This window comes from Amphiura filiformis, chromosome 20 (genome assembly GCF_039555335.1).
Source record: "Amphiura filiformis chromosome 20, Afil_fr2py, whole genome shotgun sequence".
Classification (NCBI taxonomy): Eukaryota; Metazoa; Echinodermata; class Ophiuroidea; order Amphilepidida; family Amphiuridae; genus Amphiura; species Amphiura filiformis.
Window position 1 is genome coordinate 44864118 of NC_092647.1, and position 9054 is coordinate 44873171.

A 9054-nucleotide genomic window follows, 5' to 3' on the forward strand; every position below is an offset into this window, starting at 1 on the left:
AAAAATGGCTACACCCAGGCTCGTAGCCAGGGTTTATTTGGGGGGGGGGCTGATTTTGAAAAAGTGGACCTTTATTTTCAAAATTTGGACCTTTTTGGACTGGAGGGGCGGATTTGGACATATTTGGACTAAAAGGCATAAAAACCTCAATTTTTCGCTTGATACGCTCTCAAATATAAATGGGACTTTTGGGCCTTTGGCATTTTTTTTTTTTTTTTTTTTGGGGGGGCAAATTGGTACGGAGAAATTGGGTGTAGGGGTGCCATACAGTCCATGGTATGTGTGTAGGTGATTTTCATTTACAGTTTGACCATGTTTTCAATATTTATTGGATGCAACTTAAAACTAGTATTGCAATGTGTTTCTGTTGCTACCAATCCGACATGATGATAAATGATGACGACGCAACGCGTAAATAAAAATAGCTTTGAATAAAATATCTATAAATTTGCATTATAGTACGAATGAAGAGTGTTTATTCACAAAATTGTTCAAAACTAGACTGCGTATTGTTCAAAAAAAAAATTGGCAGACTAGCGTCACGACATATTCAAGCATAACATTTGTCATGGGCACTCGACTCTTGTGGCTGCTAGCGACAAAACGGCGCGCATTCGCCGAGATATGTATAAAAATTGCTTTTTCAATTTTGATAAAATGAGTATTCCGAGGATGTCTGACTACAATAATCATAAAGAACGTGGGTTATGAGTATCGTATTAACATCTATGCCCTATCAATCTAAATGCATGAAAGCTAAGTCTTTTGAAAGATAGAAATCGGATGCGTAGCTCGGGTATTTTTCAAGTGCCAAGGCACTGCGATTGCACCTATAAAAACGAAGGAACCCAATATTGAAACCTGTTTCCTCAAACATCTCAAACTTCATATATACATATAATATGTAATTTCCACAAAAGGGATCGAAAAGTAGACTGAACCACTGAGAGAGGAAGAACTTGCCGTACCAAGGAGAGGGGTGTCACCCCTACCATCACCCGTTAGTGCATGCCGTGTGCATCATCATGAGTCATGACCATTGGTATCGCTAAGGCCAGGTGGCAGCTGCCTCATGTAATATCTTATCCCATTTTACCACCGCCTAGTACCTTTGGGATGTTGACCGCCTGTGATTTTAACAGTGGCGTAGCCAGCACTTTTTCAGGGGGAGACAAATTTTAAGGGGCAAACATTGACGAAAATGGTCATAAATGGGCTAAAAAGTACAAAAAAATTGCCTAAAAATCTTAAATATCGGGACGGCCACCATCCCACAGAGGGGGCAAGAGGTGGGAAAGACTTTTCACGGGGGGGGGAGATTCCCCCTTTGCCCCCGGCTACGCCACTGATCATTTTAGGCCAATTTTTGACCAATCTTATTCCCCTTGAAAGTCGCCACCCTCCCCCTCCAACACCCCCCCTCCCCCCCCCCAAAAAATCTGCAAACAAATCCTGTCTACGTTATACTGGTCACGATAACTATAGCTATAAGAACAGGTAACATGATGAATGGATTTACAATGCAAATGAAATAACATGTTACAAGGATATTGTGTGATTGTGTCCAAAGAAACATACAGCGAAATGTGCTTCAAAAGCGAAATGTGTTTAATGTTGCATAAAATCAAAAACATTAAGGGAATTCCCAAAGGAATTGGTCCATTTGACTGTACGGCCATTGTGCCCTCGGTTTATGATTCGCAAATATATCAATGACACACATTCGATCGGATAATTAACTTTCGGGCAAAAATACAGTAACTGAACAAAAAACTCTGTATACGCATGAATTGCTATCTACTGCTGATAGCAATAAATTGATTAACACAATTGCTATCTACTGCTGTTATCAATACATTACCACATTTGCTATCTACTGCTGATATCAATAAATTAACACAACTGCTATCTACTGCTGATAGCAATAAATTAACATAATTGCTATCTACTGCCGATAGCAATACATTACCACACTTGCTATCTACTGCCGACAGCAATAAATTAACACAACTGCTATCTACTGCTGTTATCAATACATTACCACATTTGTTATTTACTGCTGATAGCAATAAATTAACACATTTGCTATCTACTGCCAATAGCAATAAATTAACACAATTGCTATCCACTGTTGATAGCAATACATTACCGCATTTGCTATTTACTGCCGATAGCAATAAATTAACACAATTGCTATCTACTGCTGATAGCATGCAATACATTACCACATTTGTTATATCTACTGCTGATAAATTAACACAGCTGCTATCTACTGCTCAGTGGCATACCGTGGCCGCTCCTACCCCGGGGGCTGAAGAAAATTCAATTTTGCCGCCCCTTCCTCAACAGCCCCGAAAAGTTGACCCAATTTTTTTCCGGTGGTTTGAAAAAGTGAAGAGCCAAAAAAAAAAAAAAAAAAAGGATTAAAAGCGCTAGCGCCATAAATCAACACATTTTAATATATAGTACATTTTTTCACATTTTTTATATTTTTCAAATTTTGTCCGCCCTTTTTTCTTTACTAATTCTTTTTGCCGCCCCTTCTTCTTCCGCCACCCCTTCGTTTGCCGCCCCTTCTTCTTCCGCCGCCCCTTCATTTTGTCGCCCCTGCTCATACCCCGAGGGGCTGGCGCCCCAAAGCCCCCCAAATACTCGCATGCTGCTGATAGCAATGAATTAACACAATTGCTATCTACTGCTGATAGCAATACATTACCACATTTGCTATTTACTGCCGATAGCAATAAATTAACACAGTTGCTATCTACTGCTGATAGCAATACATTACCACATTTGCTATCTACTGTCGATAGCAATAAATCAACACAATTGCTATCTACTGCTGATAGCAATACATTACCACATTTTGCTATCTACTGCCGATAGCAATAAATTAACACAATTGCTATCTACTGCTGATAGCAAAACATTACCAAAATTGTTATCTACTGCTGATAACAATAAATTATTGCTATCTACTGCTGATAGCAATAAATTACCACATTGCCGCTATCTACTGTTGATGGCAATAAATTATCACAATTGGTATCTACTATACTGATAGCAATAAATTAACACAATTGCTTTAATTACTGCTCATATAGGCCTAAGGAATGCGCACATATTACTAATCTGATCTGTGCGCACAATTCAACTAATGTTCCCTGAGTTTTAATCTTTGTCATGTTTGTAGTCAAAGACAACTTGCGATCGGGGTGAGCGTGAGCCATATGAGGGTGCGATCGGAGCGCCGAATTCGCGACGTCCCCTCCGAAGGACGGAGTACTTTCATGATTCATTTACCTAATTCTAAATGAACCATGGGAAGAGCGGAGGTCTGAATCTAATCTATGAGGTTGATAATTATGAAGAACATGTAAAACAAACAAATCATACCGGTAATAATTAGGCCACATAAAATAAATTTGCAGGTTCTCATCCAGAGGATTTTCATGAATTGATGAGAGAGGGGATGTTTCTTTTCTTTTCTTTCCTTTTTCCAGTGTAAAATTATTAGCATTGTTAGTAGTTTTGGGTTAATGAAAGAAGACGAGGAGGCCCTTTGTATTATACATTATGTGAATCGGACAGATAACCCGGACCCCACTATAGAGTATCACTAAACGACTTCAAATAAAAGTGATTCTTGTTCTCTTTAATCTTTGTAAAGTTTTCCTAAGTCATTCCAAAGTCTTCATTATTTTAAGGGGAGGGGACAAGAACCAAAAATTTAATTTTAGTCGCAGGATATACGATTACAACAAATTACGAGCTTACAACGAATCAATAGGCTATTATCAATTATGGCTGACTTTGATCCGCTGCTTTCTGTGATCAACAGGCACGTAAGAGATAACTATCAACAAAGCCCTGAAAAAGATAATAACTTGATTTTATTATTCTCTAATTAATTCCATCCACTCGTTCGCTTGTTATACAGTTTGAAAATCATCTTCGCGTTGTATACAAATGACAGATGTCCCAATGATTAGCATTACACCGTGTCATAATTATCAAATTATTACTCTGTAACAAAATAAACTCTCTACTTTCTCTCTCTAGCTAATGATTTTGCAACTATTTCAAAACCCTTTTCAAATCTTTACAACTCTGCTCAATTTTCTACATTTCTTTACAAAATAGTTATAAAAACAACAATCAATTTCAGACTTTAATTAATTTGTGTAAGTCAAGTCCAATTTATCATCTTACAATCTATGACAGCAAAGTTGAAATTTGACATAGGAATGTATATAACCAAAAGATCTTATTTTTAACTTTGGTGCAGATGTCATTGTTACCAATCAATAGTCCATGGCATTGGAAAACAAAAGCCGTACTCCACGCACGCTAAACCATAAAACCCTTTCTCTGCGGATATCAAGTGAATTCAACAAGTCTCGCAAATTTATTTCATTTATAACGGGTTGAAAACAAAGTACAAATTTTACTTTTATATACGACCATATTTGAATTTTATATGAAGAAATGCATTCAGATGAGTACAAATATGCATAGTATTGTAGTGGTTCTTGAGGTCTTACGTATATCTTTGTGTTATATTTAAACTTTTGCATACGGAAACGCCAAACAGTGGACGAAAAACAGAAGCGAATATTTTCGAGGTTAAAGAACTTCACGGTATACGCACTGCTGATTTGAAATAGGCGGTGCACTTCCTCCCTAGATCTTGCAAACTTTACGGACACCGACATCTGATAAACAACTCGTTGAAAAGGTTCACTGATTATATTATGTCGTTATTTTCAAGTTCAAGTATATGCCCGTGAGTTTGTGACCTTTATTTTGTTCTTTTGTTAAATATTTACACGTAAAGTGTCTAATAGGTTCTTTCGTCTACCGAACCATATGATGGATGGTGGTTTCGAACACTGCTGTCATCAGTAGACAGCAAAGACTGAGGTTGGTTGTTTGAGGTAAACATGCACGCACGTCGCATGTGAAAGTGCTAGGACCTCGCTCGGTAGGTATTGCGTACACATAGCCCTCTCATTGTCTGTAGAAATGATTATCGAAAGCTAACACAAGAAACAATTTGTCTAATGAATGTTCATGAAGTCATGCCAGGATCTTGTTTTTAATGATCCTTTTATTTGTTGTATTATGTACACTTGCGTTTAATCACTTTTTTTTTGCTCTCAAAATATCACAATATTTTCTGAAACAATATAAAATTGATTGATTGATTGATTTTTATTAGAATTTTATCAAAAACACACAATACGGTATACGATATTAATATCTTTTACGAAATGTCGTAAGAAATTCAAAAACTTAAGTTGGTCTGTCAGTTCGTGAGTAAGTTTTCTACTAGCTGTTTGACCCATAGACCAATGGACCTGTCGAACAGTGGCGTAACTAGGGGGGCAGGGGGGAAACGTGCCCCGGGCGCCACCCTTAGGGGGCGCCAAATTGACCAATTCAGCATCGATTCTGCGCCCCTCCAAGCGATGAAAGTCAACATTTTCGGGCGCATCGCGCGCATTTCAGCACAAAATCAATTGTAAGAACATTTTAAGACCGATATTCAACTTCTAGTAACCAAAATTAATCAGTGATAGGCCTTATTTGTCCAAAATTTCGTGCTCTTCGCGCGCAATTGTTTCAAGAAATGCCCACGTCTAAGATATTCTCGGGGGGGGTGCCAATTTTGTTTTCTTGCCCCGGGCGCTACCAACCCTAGTTACGCCACTGCTGTCGAAATTTAAAAAGCAATTTTTGAAGTTCTTGGAAAATTGTTATGATTTTTAATTTAAGGTTGGTCTTTAACCCTGGAATTATGGAAACTTTCGGGCCTCATAACTGCTAAATTGTTGGTCTTAAGAATATAAAAGTATACATATTTAAAATGGCAAAGACTTGATGAAGTCAAATTTGAGTATTTTGGCCCCAAATCCCCCAAATCGGTTTTTTGGGCCACTTCTTTTTCAAAAAAAATTCTTGGGCCAATTTTTTTTTTTTATCAATTTTTAAAAACTAGATAAAAACTATCTGGGAGCTGTTTTTTTATTTTTTTGAATTTTGACCAACTTCACCAAAAATATTTTAAATTTGGGTGAAAATCGGGCTTTTTAAAGATTTTTTTGAAAATTAAGCAATTTTGACCATTTTTGGTGCATATTTCTCAAAGTTGGTCAAAATTGAAGAAAAAAAACCCGACTCTTAGATATTTTTATCTAGCTTTTAAAAAGTATTGACAATTTTTTTTAACGTTTAACGAAAGAAGTGGGCCGAAAAACCGGGTTTTTTTTTGGGGGGGGGGCCAAAAATATGCATTTTGGCCTAAATTTGACCTCACAGATAAACTTATCAAGTCTTTGCCATTTTAAATATGTATACTTTTATATACTTTAGACCAACAATTTAGCAGTTATGAGGCCCAAAAGTTTTCATGATTCCAGGGTTAAGACCAACCTTAAGGGGTTGTTTGGAATGACAGGTGAGTCAGGGGTCAAAAACAAAATTTTTACCTTTTTGACCTCAGCACATGTGTATGTATGATCTGCCATACAAAAATTTAAAAAACAATACCTCAAAGTATCATTTTTTAATGTTTTTGTCATAATCACGCTTTTCTACAAATTTCATCTGTTTGTACCGGGGGCGTGTCTGTTGCCAGGTAGGCCTACATGACAGCATAGACACACGTTACAACCTTGAATAATAATACAGAATTGTGACGTTATATTCTTCTTAACCTATCTTAGAACTGCCTATTATTTCAATTGTTATACTGTTCTGGTTGGTTTATTGCATATACTGTATAGAAATTATGCAATATGACGTCGAGCATGACAGAGTCATCTTCATTCAAAAATTCAGGTACCCGTAAGGTACCACGGAGCAATTCGCACGATAATACAATAAAACAGATGAAAGGTATGAATGGTTGTGGAATCGAATTGCAGACCTGTCCCTCTGTCACCTTAGAACTGCATCTCGTAGGCAATGGTAGGTAATAAACCAACCGGAACGGTATAACAATTGAAATAACAGCATGTCTTGGTCTCAATTCAAGATGTGCAATTTGGACACACCTACTCGTTGGCTGATTTATACTTCAACAGTTCCTCAAAGTGATATCAGAAAAGCCACTATCTCATTGTTCATTGGCCCGCAGTATGCGCTCGCCCCGGGGCACTCAACTTTAGAATTGATGGGTATATGTGCCTACAAGCGTCGCGAAGTAGGCGCATATCAGTACAAAACGTTGGTTTTTTTTAAATTAAAAAAATGGGGTCATTATGTACAATCAAAATGAATAAAAATTCCCTTTAAAAGGGAAAGCCAGCCTCAATGTAGAAGAGGTCTTGTAATTAGTTTTGGTCAATGTGAAAGGCATTTTTAGGATCACGCTTACATCTACATGACAGTCCACCAAACCATCAACGATGAGAACATGCACACTGAAACAGCAGAAAACATTAATTCCTAATCTCATGTCAACTCTTTTAATTCATTACATGTACTCCAAATTGTTCTGGTCTGTTTGTTTTGTTGTTGTTGTTGTTGTTGTTGTTGTTGTTGTTGTCGTTGGTTTTTTTGTCTTTTCAGCTTTTTTCCCACGATATCTCAATTTCCAATTTTGTAATACCAGAACTTACGAACTCAATATCTTCGCTTAGGATTGTCCGATTTCACTGCTTTCGATATATACACTGCCGGTTTGAGTTAACTTACATGTACATTTTATTTTAAAATAACTTAATTAATTCGCAATGTATAGTTTAAGCCTACTATATTATAATAGATAGTGGCCAGCACATTTATAAAGGACTGGTTACTCACTACAATCTTCACTCTTAAACTGTGTTTTTCTGAATGTGCTGATCATGTTGATTGCTAGTCGGAAACTCCTGCGAAGCTATGGACATGGCATCTTACATACTCCATTCTATAACAGTCTGCCTAGTGCCTTGTGTGTTTTCTCTTCAATCATTTTGTTGAATGTAATTTTATGAATCAAATAGTTATGTGTCATTTTATTTATAATAAAGAAGTTATTAAATTAATAAAGTAAGACAATTTATTTATCTATAAGTTATTATATAGGCATGTCACAGTGGCTGCACAATACTCCTGCCACACTGTGCATGCAAGCATAACAGTAAATTGAAAAGCGCGCGCATGAAAGTTGTTCAATTTTGGCAAACATCCATGTCGAAAAATTAATTTCCTCATATGTGCTATTTATCACAATTGTTTGAATTTTTGATATATGGTGTGTGAAACCTTTCTGTGACTACCATCGGGTTTTTTTAAATAAATATTGCTTCGTTTAAGAGCTACTACCTGTTTTTATGGATTGTTGAAGATGCATCATAAATCAATAAATATAGGCCTTTTGAAAAATCAAGACCTACCACCATTTAGCTGAAATACTAATCTTTCTAAGCATGTAAATTATTTCCGTCGACAACGAATGGCACACTTGAGGAAAATGATCTGAAACAAAACATTTTAAAGTGAGTTTAAAGGGAGTAATATTCCAAACCACAATAACTCTAAGCCACTGTGTGTGTCCAAGGCCACACCATTTTTGTATACGTGGTATAGTAAGAGAGGCTATTCCTTTTACCGTTTCTCTTCCCATGTCAATCCAGATAACAAAATGTTAATTTAAAGTCTCATTGCAAATGCATTTTTATTTTTACTTTTCGGATTTGGCTTTGAGCAATGATGACACATACCATATTTACAGAAAAATGAAAATTCTATTCCAGACACCGTCAAAATGTCAAAGTTTGTATTTTTTGTATTATATTAAAGTAATTAACTGCAGATTCTTTACTCAACATCTTAACACGTTCATACTTGACAAATTTATGATGAATGAAAAGACTTTCATTAAATATTGAAAAAAACAAACAAAATTACTCATGCCTAATTTACATAATAATATCATGAATACATAATTAGCTGTAATAAGCTAATTTGCATAATTGATTACTTTTTGTGTATTTTTTGTTATCAATTGAAAGAACTTTGTATACATATGTGTGCGAAAAAAACCGCAGCCTGATATCATGTACG